Source organism: Eubalaena glacialis, chromosome 4 (assembly GCF_028564815.1).
Source record: "Eubalaena glacialis isolate mEubGla1 chromosome 4, mEubGla1.1.hap2.+ XY, whole genome shotgun sequence".
In the NCBI taxonomy this organism is placed as follows: domain Eukaryota; kingdom Metazoa; phylum Chordata; class Mammalia; order Artiodactyla; family Balaenidae; genus Eubalaena; species Eubalaena glacialis.
In genome coordinates this window covers 117,096,075-117,112,202 of record NC_083719.1, presented here as the reverse complement: position 1 = coordinate 117,112,202, position 16,128 = coordinate 117,096,075, and the positions used below count along the sequence as shown (strand labels likewise).

General features: G+C 44.3%; 1 protein-coding gene across 5 annotated transcripts in view; it reads left to right on the top strand.

Moving 5' to 3' along the window:
• SIL1 (SIL1 nucleotide exchange factor) overlaps window positions 1-16,128 on the top strand; it is a 306,671-nt gene that overhangs the window by 37,613 nt on the left and 252,930 nt on the right. For 2 of the 5 annotated variants that reach the window (XM_061189661.1, XM_061189657.1), the window contains exon 1: window positions 12,620-12,836. The exons of 1 other annotated variant lie outside the window; for it this stretch is intronic. The gene's annotated coding sequence lies outside the window, so the exon portion shown is untranslated. Of the gene's footprint in view, window positions 1-12,617; window positions 12,837-16,128 lie in introns of those variants that run through there. 2 more of the 5 variants (XM_061189659.1, XM_061189656.1) reach the window with 2 other exon arrangements.

Below are 16,128 nucleotides of genomic sequence, written 5' to 3'. Positions count from 1 at the left end.
AGTATCTCCCACAAGACCTCACTACAACTGCTCTTTTGGTCACCTTAATTGCTAGATCCAATGACTTCTCTTCAGTTTTCCTTGTACTTGACCTCTCTGTGATGTTCTCCATTGCTGGCTCCCTCTTTCTTGAAGCTCTTCTTTTGTTTTCTGCTACATCTCTCTACATCTCACTTCTCCTTGGACTCCTGTCCATTACCTTTCTCCTCTTTTTGGTTGGCATTACCCTGGGTTTTTAACCAGACCCTGTCTGGATACCTCTGAGCTTCTAAACCAAGCAATCCACCCTAACCATGTGACTAAGACCTAATGAGAGCTGTTTGTGGCCTACCCCTTGAATCTTTGTATTTGGCCATGGGCTTCCTTTCCCCCCTATAGTCATGATTCTCCCTCTGCTATCTATCTCTGTCTCTTCTCTCCATTACAGAGCTATTGCTCTTGATAAGGTTCTTACTAGATTTTACTTAAGGACAGAATTTTTTTTTTAAGTTATTTATAACTTCCCACAGGGTAGGTCCTGGAACTGAAGGGCCCATTGTTTTCAAACACTCCTGGGATTTTCGAATAGAAGTTGAATTGCTCCACAAAATTAAGACATGATGTATTTGGAGTCCCAGAGTTTAAAAGATCAAGAAGAGAGACACTAGAGTCAGTTGAGAGCTGGGTGATGGAAGAGTTGAGAAGGACCGTCCACTTATGGCTGCACAAGAGAATTTGGATAGACATGTCTAGACCTGACTTTTCAAGTGAAACGATATAGGTTGTGACCCCTCTCTGTGACTGCACAAATTTTTATGTAAAACTTCTGAAGCTACCATGTAAGTGTTGTGACTTGATTTCAGACAGGCATCAGTGAGGGGGCCAAGGTTTATGAGGCTGGCAGTGTGGACAGCGCCACATCTGAGTCACACCCAGACTATTGAAGTCTCTCTCTGATCTCTTAGCCTCTGACCTGAAACTGCTTCCAGCCCACCCTCCATGTAGCTGCCAGAAAGATCTAAGACACAAACCTAGGTCATTTCCTTGTGGGATCTTACCCTAACCAGGGATTGAACCCTGTGCCCTGTGCAGTGGGAGCACAGTCTTAACCACTGGACCGCCAGGGAAGTCCGCTTAAATCTTTTTTAAAATTTATTTTTCTTTAATTATTTGGCTGCACCGGGTCTTAATTACGGCTTGAGGGATCTTCGTTGCTGCTTGTGGGATCTTTAGTGGCGTGCGGAATTTTTAGTTGCGGCATGTGGGATCTTTTAGTTCTAGCACGGGGAATCTTTAGTTGCAGCATGCGAACTCTTAGTTGCGGCATGTGGGATCTAGTTCCCAGACCAGGGATTGAACTGGGACCCCTGCATTGGGAGCGCGGAGTCTTAGCCACTGGACTACCAGGGAAGTCCCCTGCTTAAATCTTTTAATGACTCTCTAGTTAGTGTTTTTCAAACCTGGGGCTCATGGATCACTGTGGATGTATTCTCAGGGGTCTTCAGTACCCTTTAAGAAATGTATTATTTGGGACTTCCCTGGTGGTCCAGTGATTGAGAATCTGCCTTCCAATGCAGGGGACACGGGTTTGATCCCTGGTCAGGGAACTAAGAGCCCACATGCCACGGGCAACTAAGCCCGCGTGCTCTAAAGCTTGCGCGCCACAACTAGAGAGCCAGCATGCCACAACTACTGAGCCCTGTGCTGCAATGAAAGATCCCGCATGCCACAACTGAGACCCGATGCAGCCAAATAAATGAATAAATAAATAAATATTAAAAAAAGAAATGTATTATTTAATTTCAGGATTAATTTTTAAAAATGTAAGCGTAGTCTGTAATACCCAGATGACTACCTTATAGCCAAACACTTTGAGATTTTAGTGTTGGTTTGCACTTGTATTTATTGATGGGGTTGGTGAGAAGTGATCTTCTGAAATGCCAGCATTTAATTTTTTTAAAATTTAATTAATTAATTAATTTGCGTTGGGTCTTCGTTGCTGTGTGCGGGCTTTCTCTAGTTGTGGCGAGTGGGGGCTACTCTTCATTGCAGTGCATGGGCTTCTCATTGCAGTGGCTTCTCTTGTTGCGGAGCACGGGCTCTAGGTGTGTGGGCTTCAGTAGTTGTGGCACACAGGCTCAGTAGTTGTGGCTCATGGTCTCTAGAGCGCAGGCTCAGTAGTTGTGGCGCACGGGCTTAGTTGCTCCGGGCATGTGGGATCTTCCCAGAGCAGGGCTCGAATCCATGTCCCCTGCATTGGCAGGCAGATTCTTAACCACTACGCCACCAGGGAAGTCCCCAGCATTTAATTTTTAATGCTGTAATTATTTTTATCTCATTGTTCAAAGATATATCCTCAGCACCCAGAACAGTGTCTGGCACATTGTAGGTATTCAGTAAAGATTTGTTGAATAAATGAATGAAGGAAGCATCTCAAACTGGTTTCTGATATCCTTGGGGATTCGCTACAGTTTGAGATCTCCTTAGCATGGCATGTGAGGCTCTTCACAATCAAGCTAGGAATACTCAACTGGTAATTTTACCAGACAGTCTGGGCAGGATGTGGAGGCGTAGTCCTTTTTAGAAAATAAAAAAGCAAAAGTATAAAGGATTTATGTACATTCTGACAGGGCAGACATGATATGTAAATTACTTGCAAATATAATGCAGATGGCATGCAACTCCTCATGCAAATGATTGTCCTGTCTTTGGAAACAACTGCTGGGGCATCCACTAATTTGTCTGTGATACTGGCAGTAAATCTTTTAAGGGCTTAGGATGCAAGTTGCTTTGGTGGGGATGTGTGTATACTGGGGAGGAGGAGGTGGTGGGAAGAAGTCTCTTAAATGTCAGTGTGGTGCTGTAAGCCTGAAGCTTAGTATGAAGCTTAATACAGTATGCAGCTTAATATGAAGTTATTCTTCCATGATATTCCAAAGACTAGCCTTTTGGATTCGGCAGAGGGTGTGGGGGCAATGAAATGCAACTCCTTACACCCTTTCAACTCTTTGGCAACCTCACATCTTCTGTCCCACCCATCTCACACTGCCCAAGCTCTGGTCTACTGGAGCAGAGAGTCAGAAATCCCTGGCCTCAGGTCCTCACCATGAGGACTGCAGAAGAGCCTGTGATAAGAGCTCTTGTAAATCATGTCTGAGGGAGGTTAAGAGCATGATGTGGTGTTCTGCATTTCCTAATCTCATGACAAGAAAAATTTAGCTGAATTTCTGCTAGACCTATTTGAAAAAGATGGTTGGTTACAAGAAGCATGGGGGCTTTCTGAGAAATATAGCTGCTTAATTTCAATGCCAATGATGCAGTATCTCACTAAGTTGGAAGCTTACTTGGAAATCTAAAGGAAAAAAATGTCAACTGTGATTTTTTTCATTATAAAACCTGTTCTTCCCTGTTCCTGATGTAAAAGGAAATTTTTGGTTACACAGACTCTTCTACAATGATTATAACAATGTTGGGCAAATGAAATAAAAGAGCCTCTAGTAGATACACTTTGAAATAACTCAAAATCTGTTTTTTCTCTGACACTTTGCTTTGCAATCAGACCTGGGTTCAAATTCCCACCTCCTGGATACACAAACTTGGGCAACTTACTCAACTTTTCTGAGGCTCAGTTTCCTCATCTGTAAAATAGGAATAAGAGTAGAAACCTCATTAAGTTGCTAGCAGGGTTAAATGAGATAATGCATGTACTTAGCACAGTGCCTGGGTCATAGTAAGCATTCAGTAAAAGTAGTTATTTGCAGTGGTCATCTGTGGATTTGCTGCCTAGAGTCCATTCACCCTGCATCTGCTAGCTGTTCCACATTTCCTTCTGGTGAAACATCATTCTTTCCTCAGTCCGTGTTGTTCTAGTGAAACTGACTCCACCCTCAGCACCAGGAGTAGAGCCCGTGACTTAGGTTTAAACCAATCAGACGATTCCATCCTCCAGGCCACAGTTATTGATTAAAAAATGGGGCCATACATGGAGTTACCATATGCCCCAGCAATTCTACTCCTAGGTGTATACCCAAGGGAATTTAAAACAGGTCTTCAAATAAAAACTTGTATAGGAATGTTCATAGCAGCATTATTCATAACAATGAAAAATGGAAACAACCCAAATGTCCATAATGTGATGAGTGGATAAACAAAATGTTGGTATATTCATACAAGGGTAATATTATTCAGCCATAAAAAGGAATGAAGTACTAATTCATGCTACAACATGGATGAAACTTGAAAACATTGTGCTAAGTGAAAGAAGACAGGCCATATGTTATATGATTCCATTTATATGAAATATGCAGAATAGGCAAATCTACAGGGATGGAAAGTACACTAGTGACTGCCAGGGATTGGAGGAAGGGAGAATGGAGATGATTGCTAATGGGTTTGGGGTTTCTCTTTGAGGTGCTGAAAATGTTTTGGAATTAGATAGTGGTGATAATTGTACAACATTGTGAGTATGCTAAAAACTACTGAATTTCATACTTTAAAAGGATGAATTTTTAGTAAGTGAAATATGTCAATTAAAAAAAACTAAACTTGGGACTTCCCTGGTGGTCCAGTGGTTAAGACTACGCCCTTTCACTGCTGGGGGTGCAGGTTCCATCCCTGGTTGGGGAAGTTCCTCATGCCACGTGGTGCAGCCAAAAAAAACCCCCCAAAAACAAAAAACACTAAACTTAAAAAATAAGGGTACATGACTCAAGCAGGCCAATGAGAGCCAATAAGACTCAATCCAATTATTTAGAGCTATAAGGGTAGCAAACTAGTTTCCTTCTTGCAGGTCTCCAACTTGAGAGAATACAGGGTCTGAACCTGCTGACCTGTGGTGCTTTGTGTAGAGCCTGAGACTGAATTATCCCACCCAGGTGATAGTAGAGCCAAGCCATGGAGAGATATCAAGACCTGGTTATACATTGGAGTTTGTCTGTGACCTTCCTGGTTTTAGAACTGAAAGTCCTGTGTCCCATGTTGGTCACCCTAGTTGGAGCTCTAAATCTACCTCTGCTTGACACTCAGGACTCTGCCTGTAGACTCTCCACGTACGTGAGTCAATAAATTCCCTTTTTGTTTTAGCAAGTGTCATGGGTTGGGTTTTCCAGAGGCAGGAACTGAGACTGAGTTCAGGGTTCCAGATGTTCATAGGGAACAATACCTATGAAAGGAAGGAGGCAGAAGAAGATTGGGTGGAGGAAGAAGTCCTTCACCAATCCAAGAGAGAGCTCTGGAACTAGTATTGCCCTTCAGAGAGTCCCACACTGAACCAAAATGGTGGGCCCACTATACTCTTCTTTGTTTCTTTTCACCTGCAAACTTATAGTCATCCTTCAAGTCTCAGTCTAAATGTTACCTTTTGGGGGAGTCCTTTCCTGGAGCCATCAGTGCTGTTAAAGTCCCATGGCATTTGGAGCATATGTAGCAATTTGATTAACTAGTAATTGTTTTTTTGTTTTATGTTGTCTTCCTCAGTCTTCTAGCTTCATGAAGGAAGGGACTGTTCTGGTTAGCTATTTCTAGGTAACAAACTACTCCAAACCTTAGTGGCCTAAAGCAGAGGTTGGCATAGTAGGACCCATGTGCCAGATCCAGCCTACCACCTGTTTTTTTGGTTGTTGTTGTTGTTTTTTAATTAATTAATTAATTAATTAATTTTTGGCTGCGTTGGGTCTTCATTGCTGCGCGGGCTTTCTCTAGTTGCGGCGAGTGGGGGCTACTCTTTGTTGCAGTGCACAGGCTTCTCATTGCGGTGGCTTCTCTTGTTGCGGAGCACGGGTTCTAGGCACGTGGGCTTCAGTAGTTGTGGCACACGGACTTCAGTAGTTGCGGCTCACAGGCTCTAGAGTGCAGGCTCAGTAGTTGTGGTGCACAACTACTGAGTTGTGGGCTTAGTTGCTCCGCGGCATGTGGGATCTTCCAGGACCAGGGCTCGAACCCGTGTCCTCTGCATTGGCAGGTGGATTCTTAACCACTGCACCACCAGGGAAGTCCCTCACCTGTTTTTATATAACTGAAAAACTAAGAATTTTTTTTTCACATTTTTAAGGGGTTGTAAAAGAAACCCCCTAAACAAGAACAATATGTGACGGAGATGGTACATGGCCCACAAAGCCTAAAGTATTTACTATCTGGCCCTTTATAGAAGAGGTTTGCCAAAACAACCATTTTGTTACATCTCATGATTTTGTGCAACAGGACTTCAGGAAGGGTTTGGTTGGATGATTCTTCTGCTCTATGTGATATTGACTGGCACCGCTCATCGGCACTCAGCTAGAAATTGGTCTGGTCTAGAGGGTCCAAGAAGGCTTCACTCACATGTCTGGTACCTTGGCAAGTCAGCTGGAAGCCTGGGCTCAGCTGGGCCCCTTTCCATACTGTCCCTCCCTCAGAGTGATTGGACTTATTAAAGAGTGGCTCAGGTATCCAAAAAACCAAAATGGAAACTCTGAAAGATGGGGTTTATAATTGAAGAGTGTCACTTCTTCTGTACTCCATTGGTCAAAGCAGTCACAGGCCAACCCAGATTCAAAGGGAGGGGAAATATAACCCACCTCTCAATGACAGGAGTGCAGAAAAGTTGAGGCTTTCTTTAATTTACTTGAGGACTAAGTCAGCTCACTCACCATATATTGCCAGCTCTTAGCATACCACCTGGCTTATGAACTCAATAAATTTGTTAACTAATGGATATACTCTGGTAGATAAAATCTGACCTGTTTGTAACATGAAAATACTAGATTTGCAGATAGATCAAAGCTGAGGTCTAACTGGACTCTTAGAAGCACTCCATTCCACATGTTCCATTTTGGGGCTACCATGGGTCATCTCTACCATGCCGCATCTCTCAGAGTATTTGAACTTCAGTTTCCTTTTTGGTTAATGAGGGACAATGTATCCTGCATCTCACAGGATTCCTATGAGAATTAAATGGTGTAATGAATGCAAGAAAGTGATATAAACTGTAAAGTTCTGTTTAACATTAGGTTGTCATTATTATCATTGCTCCCCAGGATGAGGAGTGGACAAGGCCAGAGCCCCTAGATCCCCAGCCCTGGAGAAGGACCCCTTAACCTTACCCCACTCTTCAGCTCTTACCCCTGCCAGTTCCTGAGGAACACACATTAGGAGGGTTCCCATGGCTGTGCAGTCCAGTTCTAGCCAGGGAACATTTATTTCCCCACAGTGGCTCTAATGATGGTTCGATGGGTCTCATAATTCCATAATGATCTTGGTGCCAATGCCTCCCACCCTGGGCATCTCTGCAGAGGCTATGGGGAAATGGGAAGCCACACTAGGTAAACAAATAAGAATGATTAGTTGCATGTGACCAGCCCCTTGACACCTGAGCTGGCCTGCTGTGTGCTCCAACATATGGACTAATAAAGACACTGCTGAGAAAAACCACATTCAACTTGTCACTCTAACCCAGCTCAGAAAATGCAGTATTCTTTTCCCCAGAAGAACCCCCTTGAAACCCTCTGTCCCAGAGACACTGCCATACCTTTCATTTTTTTGTGTCTCATTTTTGACTGGAAGGAGGATTTGTCTGCCTTAGTAATACCTCTTCTTCCAACCTTTCCGCAAAAGCTCCTATAGAGTCTGGGCATGATGTATAATATGTGTGTAATATGTGTACGTCTGAGAGTGGGATAATTACTTAGAATATAAGTAGGGATATAAAGCCGGATCCCCTGTGTGAGTCTAGAAGTACCCACACGTGTATATGTGTGTGATTTAACTTTGCCCAGCTTCTAGCACAACATCTGTGTAGCCAACAGGCATGGAAAAGAATAGTAATAGCTAAGAACTATTCAGCACTTACTGTGCCAGGCACCGGGCTGAATGCCTTATATATATTATCCCATTTAATCTCCATAACAATTACTGAGGTGAGTACTAATATTATCTCTGTTTTACAAATAAGGAAACACACCTCTAATGTTGGTTAAGGTTAAAGCAATTTGCTTAGCTAGTGAGGGACAGTCAGGACTTAAAATGTCTGTCCAATTTCAAAGCCTGTTCTTACACTGCTCTACAACCCCAATTCTAGGCTCTCTGCTGACAACGATACTGGATTTGATGATCCAACGTCCTGTGACATGCCACGTGGCAAGCCTTATTCTCCACATGTGATCTCCCAAAGCTTTGGTGCTTGGGGACCTTTATTAGGGACAATGTCAGAGGAGAGAAGGGTTCAACCAATAGAGTATGGCAGAAATAATGCTACGTGACTTCTGAGGCTAGATCATGAAAATACCATGCACCTTAATGCTTGGTTCTCTTGGGATGCTCATTCTTGGAAACCAGCCACTAAGTTGTGAGGAGGCCAAGCAGATACTGGGAGAGGCCACTTGTCAGTGTCTTGGCTGACAGCCCCAGCTGAGGTCCCAACTGACAGCCAGCGTCAACTGCCAGCCATGTGAGTGAGAACCATGCCTTAGTTGAGCCACGCCAGTGGACAGTGCACAGAGCAGAGTCTATTCTTCCCTGCCAAGCCCTGCCCAAATTGCTAAATAAATGACTGTGGATGCTTTGTTATGCGGCTGTAGCTGTGTCTGCTCTGTGTGTGTGTTCCTGTGATTCAGTGCCTTTGTGGGTGCCCATAGGCAGTACATTTGTGTCAAATGGCTGTGTACATGAGTAGGTGTGTGGTTGAAGGTGTTTCTGGAGACAGAATCATGGTTCTTGGGGTTTAGCTTTGGCCTCAGTGGGAGCTGTTTGGTGAGAACCCTTTGAATCTTGTCTGTCTTCTGAGTCTCTTCTTTTGCGTGCTTTCCCTTTGAACCAGAGAGGCCTGTTTAGCTGAAAGCAAGTGCAGCTTAAATTTACTTACCTTTTTCTGGCCAAAACCCCCTGGAGATGCCAAAGCCTTCTAGCAGGTGGGAGGCTGCCATCCAGAGGCCTCACGTCCCTTTCTCAGGGGCTGAAAACACTGTTTTTTAAATTTTCCTTTTCTGCTACTGAGGCCTTCAGAAATGCACCTGAGCAAAGCACAGACACTGGGGTCGTCGATGTCTCCTGGGATAGAGAGACCTAGAATTCCTGACTGGCACCAAGGAAGCTGCTGATGGGCTCAAGTGTGCCCGGTCCCAGGGCAGAGGTCATCTCGTCTTTGCCCTGCCTTAGCTGCTGCCACCTACTGCATCTGAGTGCAGCACAGGTAGTAGAGGACCCTGGTTCAGATGGCCAGTTCCTTTTGGTCTCCTCGGCAGTGCCCCTCAGCTTCTTGCTCTCAGCTTCTTGCTTCTTCCATGTTGGCAGCTTGATTTAGCTTTTCTGGGAATGCAGAGAGCTCTCTCTAGCTTCACACTCCTGCCCTTGCACTGACTCTCAGCCTCTCAGGACGTCTAAAGCACTGTTTTCCAACAGCTTTTAGCGATGATGGAAATGTTTCATAATCTGCACTGTCCAATATGGTAGACATTAGCCACATGTGGCTCTTGAGCACTTGAAATGTGACTGGTGTGACTAAGGAACTGAACTTAAAATTTTATTTAATTTTAATTAATTTAAATCTAAATACTGCATGTGGCTATTGGCTAATGTGTTGGACAGCACAGCTCTGAAGAGTTCAGAGAGAAGAGTTTTTCCTTTATTTGTAAAATGGGGATAAAAATTGGCCCCATCTGCCTCATAGGGCTGTCTGAAGCAAACAAGATGATGAATGTGAAAAAGTTTTATTCACGTAAGGGATCTGGAAAGATAGACAGCAGTGTGAACTTATAGCTCTTTGTTAATATTTCTGTTTTATGGCCCTTGCTGGACTGTGTTGATTTGATCTGTTTACATTTCTGTGTCTCTCATCTGACTCTGAGCTCTTTGAGGGTAAGAACAGGTGGGATAGTATCAGAGATGTATCCTCACCGCATGTAGCTTGGTACTCATGTTCAAGTAAATAAAATGTCTGGAGTTCAGAAGTGATTCCTGGCAGCAGGATTTAAAGTGTATGGTGAGGGACTTCCCTGGTGGCGCAGTGGTTAAGACTCCGTGCTCCCAATGCAGGGGGCCCGGGTTCGATCCCTGGCCAGGGAACTAGATCCCACATGCATGTCGCAACTAAGAGTTTGTATGCCACAGCTAAGGAGCCCACCTGCTGCAACTAAGGAGCCCAGGTGCTGCAACTAAGGAGCCCTCAAGCCACAACTAAAGGAGCCCACCTGCTGCAACTAAGACCTGGTGCAACCAAATAAATAAAAAAAAATAAAAATAAAAAATAAAGTGTATGGTGAGAGCTGGGATTGGGGGGTATACAGAGAGGAGGGGGCAGGACAATAGGGTGGTGAGACAGAGAGCTAGGGCTCCGGCTCCCCACATTCAACATTTTAGGGCCATCCAGAGAGAGGAGGGAGCCAGTTCCTGATGCCAGGAATGCTTTCACACAACTGGGTATCAGGCTTGTCGGAGATTAATTGAGAAAGTTTGATCAGAGGAGAAATGATCTATTCACACATTCTGCTTGTTGAGGTAGGCCAGATTGATCATATAAATCTCTGCTTAGCCAGGGCTCTGGGGGTGGGTGCTGTGGTTTCCTTTAATTGATGGTGGCAAGGTTGAAGGTGGTTCCCCTGGCTCTTTACCTTTCCAAGGTTTTGCTCTTCACCTTTCCAAGGTTTTGCTCTTCTGGGGAGTGGAAGAGGGAACTTGGAAGCTCTCCAACAGAGCTGTAAGGGACAGAAGGCTTTTTAGTTGTTGTTTACTTATTGAAAAGGAAATTTAAAACTTATTTCCGCTCAATTCTAAGAGTAATACAGGGAAACAGAGAAGAGACCAACGTGATCCCACCACCCAATCTGATCCCTGGATTTCAAACTTTCCACCTTTACAGTGGTCCTCCTTGTTTGGGGGCCACGAGAGTAGAGGCAATCTGCTTAGGCCCAGCCCTGCACTCTGATTTTAGCAGCTCAGTAGGCTTGAGCTTGGAGCTAGTTCCCCTGGGAAGGGGTTCTCAATCAGGGCTTTTAGAGGTTTGGGGATTGGGGGGACACAGAATTTTCCTTCTGCACATATTTGAGTTGGTTAGATCTGTCCCAAGAAGGAAGGCAGGCTCCTGTGAGTGTTGGCAGCTCTGTGTCCAGCTGGACTCTTCTCTTGGCTCATGCATTTATGTATGAATTCTGAGATTTGAGTTATTCTATTTTTAAGCATCTTACTCTTGTAGTACTTTATTAATATCTTTTTTATAACTTGTGTCAGGCTCAATTGTAATTTATATGTTCACTCTACAATGTATCACTGATGCAGTAAATACTTGTTGAACATTTATTATCTGTCCTCATGGTACTAGGCAGTGACACAAACTAGAATTATTCCTGGGCCCAGCTATTCTCACCAGCCTCCTGGGTTCCATGGGAAAAATGAGCTGTTCCCTGTCCTTTCCCACCCAGTCCCAGGGAAGTATCTTATATAGGTTTTTCTAATAAAGTGGCACTACTCACTGAAGCCTAGGGGCTTGTTCTCTCTTCCCAGGCTACTAACCAAAGTTTGTTCATGGTTGTGAAGTCAATCTTCCATCTGCTTGAAGTAAACATAATCAAGAAAGTAGATTAACTGCTAGAAGCTCACATAATACATGGAAAAGGGAAAGGAACTCCACAGATAGGTTGATTGTTTGCTCTTATTGTTTAGATTATCCTCTCTCTGACTTAGATTCCCAGTTATAGCACTTTCGGACTGTATGAACTTGTATAAGTCTTTCAACCTCTTTGAGCCACAGCTTCCCCATCTATAAAAAGGGGGTGACAGTTCTGATCTTAAGTTATGAGAGGCTTCCCTGGTGGCGCAGTGGTTAAGAATCCACCTGCCAATGCAGGGGACACGGGTTCGAGCCCTGGTCCGGGAAGATCCCACATGCCGCGGAGCAACTAAGCCCGTGCGCCACAACTGAGTCTGCGCCCTAGAGCCCGCGAGCCACAACTACTGAATCCCGCACGCCTAGAGCCCATGCTCCACAACGAGAGAAGCCACCGCCAACGAAAAGCCCGTGCACTGCAACGAAGAGTAGCCCCCGCTCGCCGCAACTAGAGAAAGCCCGCGTTCAGCAACAGATACAACGCAAAAAAAAAAAAAAAAAAAGTTATAAGAAGTAAATATAATGTATACGCAACACCTGGTGTATATAAATAAGATATTCAGTGGTAAAACGGAATTAGAGCTGCTGGTGACTTTTATTTTTAAAATAATTGTTCGTTGTCAATTCACACATTACGTAAGTATATAAAGTAGGTGACTTGCAGGTGCCCTATTCTGCATAAATTTTCTAAGGACTGTTTATTGCTTCAGATTCCTTATTGCTTTATCCCAACTAAGTCACACCAGTTTGATTTTTTACTCCCTACCACCTCTGGTTTCTTTTTGGCCGCGCTATGCGTCTTGTGGGAATCTTAGTTCCCCAACCAGGAATCGCACCCTTACACCCTGCAGTGGAAGCCCGGAGTCTTAACCCTTGGACCACCAGAGCAGTCCACCTCCGACTTCTTTCTGATGATCCTTCCGCTAGAAAAAAGTTAAGCTCTGGTTTAGGAGCAAAACCAGGCCCGCGGGTACCTCACGCTGGCGGAGGGATACCGGGGTAAATAAGTTCCAGGAGGTTTGCTGAGATAGACGCTAGGGGGCGGGACTTAACAGAAGCCGGGATGGGTGGGGCTGACAACTCCGAGTGCGGGAAAGGGAGTGAGGCGGCTGTACGCTGTCTGGAAGACGACAGTTGGGCGAGGAGGCGAGTGACATAATAGCCGCGCGCTCACGGCTCCTGACGGTGGCCGCTGCGTCTGCGTACGGGGAGCTGGTTGCCGCTGCGGCCGCCTGGAATTGTGGGGGTTGTGTCTGCCCCTCGGCTGCCGGGCGGGAAGCCGAAGGTAGGGGCGGTGAGGCCCGCCCGGCCCTGGGCCTGGGCTGGGGGCTCAGGGCGCTGCCCGGGTCTCCTCCCGCCAGAGGCCCCGGCGCCTTCCCAGCACTGTTGTGGGGTCCCTACGTATCGCCCCCCTGGTGTCTGCGAAGCGGGACGTACAAGGGGGCTCTGGGCTCCTCACTAGTTTCCGCAGACCTGGCTTCTCAGCCCAAGGCTGCCTTCTCTACTTTTCCCACTCAAAACGTCTCCCGTAACCCTGCTTAAAGTCCAGGAGATGAGGCAGTGGGGGTCCGAGACGGGCTTTTGGCTTCGCATCTGTTTTAGTTCCCTTCCCTGTTCCCTTTTCCCGGCCTCAATTTCTGCATTTGTCCAGCTGCTCCAGTGTTGACATTCTGGTGTCTCTTCACCATGTGGAATTGAGCCCTACCCGCGTCGTATTTCCACTCCTGTCTTGTGTTATCCTTTGCCCTGGTAGATGAAATACTTGCCATTAAAGTAGGGGTTAGAGACTTTGGTGTGTTTCAAATCACCCAGAAGGTTGTGCATATCCCTGGGTTTTACTTACAGGAATTTTGGGTAAAGTGGGGCATGGGCACCTGCAATCCTTCCCAGGTGGTTCTGATTTAGGTGGTCTGGAAATCCTCGCTTTGAAATTCTCTGCTACAGGAGGCAGGAGAAAATCATTTGAAATATGAGCCCCATGTGGGAAAAACAAGGAGTCAGGAAATGCCCAACACCTAAGAGGCCAGTGGAGGCTTCCTTTGCACTAGAGGAGCTAGAGGGCTGTTTGATGCCTTAAAAAATAATAATAATTTAAAAAATATGATTCATATGTAAGATCAATTTTCTAATATTTTTAAATGCTTGGCCTCGATTCAAGTCCAGCTGGCTTTCCGGCCTAAATAAAACAAAACAAAAAGGCAAACTGCTTTGGGGGATTGAGGGGGTTAGATTAAACCCAGACTAGGTAGGTAGGCAAAGAATGAATTCTCCATGTTTGCTAAGAGAAGAAATTGATTTTTATAAACACAGTGTTTGTTTTGACAGTGTGAAAGATGTGTTTTGTATCTGTGTGTCTTTTTAGCTCCCAACCCACCCAAGCTCTTTTCTTTTATGATAAAACTATAGCCAGATTTGGAGATTGGATAGGATTTTGATGGGAGTCAGGACGTGAGGATATTAGGATTGATGTTTGTTTAAAATGGATCAGGACTTGGTCTGGGACTTCAGTTGAGAACATGGCCCTTGGGTTGTAAAGGTGTTGCCACACCAGATTTATTTTTACCTTTCTTTTGGGTGTTTGGTGAATTTTACCAGCTAATTAATACATGTGCTGTTCTGATGAAATTGGCAACAGAAAAGACTTACTGCCCCCATTTTACAGACGATGGGAACGGGGAGTATGTTAGTAGGGATGTGGTAGCTCAGGAATGAGAAATTGCATTGTCCTCTGATTCCTGCTTTCTTCACCTTTCCTGCTGTCTTTGAATACGAGCTATTCTCTGCAGAGGCCAATTTTGAGCCCTGGTGTGTTTCATTGACAGGAGAAAAGGATAATGAAGTGAAACTGAAAGTAAAAAAAAAAAGGTTTGAAATAAACATGCCAGAACTTAATTCTCACTGAGTTTTGTTCTCCTTTAGAATGGTATGTGTAGGTGCAAGTGGAGGGGGTTGAGGGTGGCATCACTTAAGTGATATGGCCTTTGTTTTTTGTTTTTTTTTTGGCCGCACCGCACGGCATATGGGATTTTAGTTTCCCGACCAGGGATCAGACCTGTGTCCCCTGCATTGGCAGCATGGAGTCTTAAACACTGGACTGCCAGGGAATTCCCATATAAAAAAAAATTTTTTTTTTGATATGGCCTTTGTACAAAGTAGTTTTGAAACTACAACTCTGACAGAGACATTTTTGAACCATATGAGAGATCAGTTTCATTAATACATGATACCATACTTTTTTTTTTTTTTAAACCCCAAATGGCATGGGTAAGCAATCTTGTCCCTTGACTTCAGATGAATTAACAGTTCATTTGAGGTGGACCTAGTGGTGAACATAAGTTTTTTTTTTTTTTTTTTGGCCACGCGACGAGGCTTGTGGGGTCTTAGTTCCCCTACCAGGGATTGCACCCGGGCCCTCGGCAGAGAAAGGGCAGAGTCCTAACCACTGGACTGCCAGGGAATTCCCTGAACATGAGTTTTGATTCTGAATCTATTTCTTATTAGCCATATGACCTTGGACAAGTTATTTGACCTCTTAGGGTTGGTTTTTCCAATGGATAAAAATGGGAATAATATTTTAAAGAGTGGTTAAATGAGGTAGTACATATGAAAGCTCTTGGGACATAGGAATGCAATAACTGTTTTCACCCTCAAAGAATGAAGATTTGCTGTAAATGGGAATATTCAAAAAGACAGGAGCGTTTGTAAAGGCAAGTTGTGCCTTTTTCCAAATAGGTGGATGCCTTCTAATTGTCATTTCATTTATGTTTGTGGATTCATGCTCTGACCTTCTCATCCTGCCTCCTGTCTTTTTCTTGATTCATTTTCTTTTTTTTTTTAACATCTTTATTGGAGTATAATTGCTTTACAATGGTGTGTTAGTTTCTGCTGTATAACAAAGTGAATCAGTTATACGTATACATATATCCCCATATCCACTCCCTCCCACCCTCCCTATCCCACCCCCCCATCCCACCCCTCTAGGTGGTCACAAAGCATAGAGTTGATCTCCCTGTGCTATGCAGCTGCTTCCCACTAGCTGTTTTACATTTGGTAGTGTATATATGTCCATGCCACTCTCTCACTTCGTCCCAGCTTACCCTTCCCCCTCCCCATGTCCTCAAGTCCATTCTGTATGTCTCCGTCTTTCTTCTTGTCCTGCCCCTAGGTTCTTCAGAACCATTTTTTTTTTTTTTTTGGATTCCATATATATTTGTTAGCATACGGTATTTTTTTTCTTTTTTCTTTTTTTTTATGGGGTGTAGATATTCTTACACCCATTTTATAGTTTAGGAAATGTAGAGCCAGGGAGTGGTCTCAGTTAATGGTACTCATGATAGGGTTTTTTTTTTTTTTGAATTTTATTTAATTTATTTTTTTATACAGCAGCTTCTTATTAGTCATCCATTTTATACACATCAGTGTATACATGTCGATCCCAATCTCCCAATTCGGTATTTGTTTTTCTCTTTCTGACTTACTTCAATCTGTATGACAGACTCTAGGTCCATCCACCTCACTACAAATAACTCAATTTCGTTTCTTTTTATGGCTGAGTGACATTCCATTGTATGTATGTG